This window comes from Coccinella septempunctata, chromosome X (genome assembly GCF_907165205.1).
Source record: "Coccinella septempunctata chromosome X, icCocSept1.1, whole genome shotgun sequence".
Taxonomy (NCBI): Eukaryota; Metazoa; Arthropoda; class Insecta; order Coleoptera; family Coccinellidae; genus Coccinella; species Coccinella septempunctata.
In genome coordinates, this window is record NC_058198.1 from 23,144,867 (window position 1) to 23,146,669 (window position 1,803).

A 1,803-nucleotide genomic window follows, 5' to 3' on the forward strand; every position below is an offset into this window, starting at 1 on the left:
ATCGACCCCTGCGGTACCCCCACTTTGATCTCTTTCTGGCCAGACACTGTGCCATTCCACCTCACCACCTGAGACCTCTTTGTTAGGTAGGAAGAGAACATGTTAAGAGCTTTTCCTCTTATTCCATAATACTCTAGTTTGTTGAGTAGGATTCTATGGCAAACGCTGTCAAAAGCCTTGCTCAAATCTATAGACGCCAACTCCACTTCTTCACTGTTATTGTACGCTTCAATTATAGTATCCATTACATCCAACATTGCTGAAACAGTTGACTTACTTCTTCGAAAACCATGCTGTGATTCATGGACAAGGTTATTGCTCTCAAGAAAACACACCAATCGTTCTTTCAGGAGCAGCTCGAACAGCTTCGAGAATGCTGGCAGGACAGAAATTGGCCGATAGTTCGAAAGTTCCTCCGTTGGCCCTCCTTTCGGTATGGGTGTTATCACGGCGAACTTGAGTTCCTGTGGAAAGGTTTCTTGTTCGAAGCAATCGTTGATTATTTTACACAATGGTTGTTTCATGTGTGGAACAATTTGCTTGAGAAGCGCTACTGAAATGCCGTAGAAATCTCTTGTTTGTTTGTTTTTTAACTTTTTTGTTATCTTCATTATTTCTTCCTCTGTTGTCGGCTTCAGATACATAGAGTTTACGGTATTCATTTTTCTGAGATTTTTCATCAAGATGCCGGAATTATCCAAAGATGGTCGGACCCCTCTCTGTATGTCCTCGCCAACAGATATAAAATAGTCATTTACTTCTTCAGCTGCCTTTGTGTGTGAGACTACCTGACATTTTCGCTGTTTTCCTGTTTCTTCACGTATCAAATTCCACATTGCTTTAAATTTATTCTCTGCGTTAATTATTCTTTTTGAGTGCTTTGATTTCACTGTTTTTTGTATTTCTTTTTTCAATGTTGTTTTCAGCGTGTTATAAAGTGCATAACTGGGCTCATCTTTACGCACTTCTGCAATAGTTTGTGCCGCTTCTACTCTTCTCTTTAAATTCTTCAAATTTCTATGGCAGATGTACTTCTTTCTTTGTCCAACCTTAACCTTTTTTTCAGGAAAGGATAAGTTGAAAAGACCAGTAAGAGTGTCGTGGAAATTACTATACTGCACCCCAGCGTTTTCATTCCAGATTAATCTCCAATTTATAGATCTGATTCCCTCTATGAAACGATGGGTATTTTTGTTGGTGAATTGCCTTCTGATTCTATATTTTGTATTTTCAGGCTTCATTTTTGCAGTTGGTATTCTCAGGATTTGTGCCTTATGATCCGACAAAAAAGGCTCACAAGTTTCCTGTTTACAGTCGCTCTCTGATATATTCGTAATCATATTATCTATGCAAGTGCTCGAATGTCTTGTCACTCTCGATGGCTCTGTGAAAACATATCTCATACCGTACATGTTGAACGTTTCAATCAATTTAGTTTTTTCTGTTGAAGTCCGGATGAAATCTATATTAAAATCACCGACTAACAAAACTCTATCATCGCCGTGGTTCCTGAGACACTCCTCCAGAACAAACTCAAGAGCCGACAGAAATGTTGAATAGTCCCCTGATGGGGGCCTATACAATGCCACTAAAACAACTCTTAGTACTGGTAGTCTAATAGCCGCTATCTCAATTTCTTTCTCCACGGAATACTTTGTTATGTTAAGCAACTCTCGGCATTGTATCTCTTTACTCACAAACACTGCAGCACCTCCATGTCTTGATGTATTGCGACAAAAGGAGCTGGCCACATTTAAATTTCCGAAATTAACCCTACTCAGCAAATCCTGCGAAAACCAATGC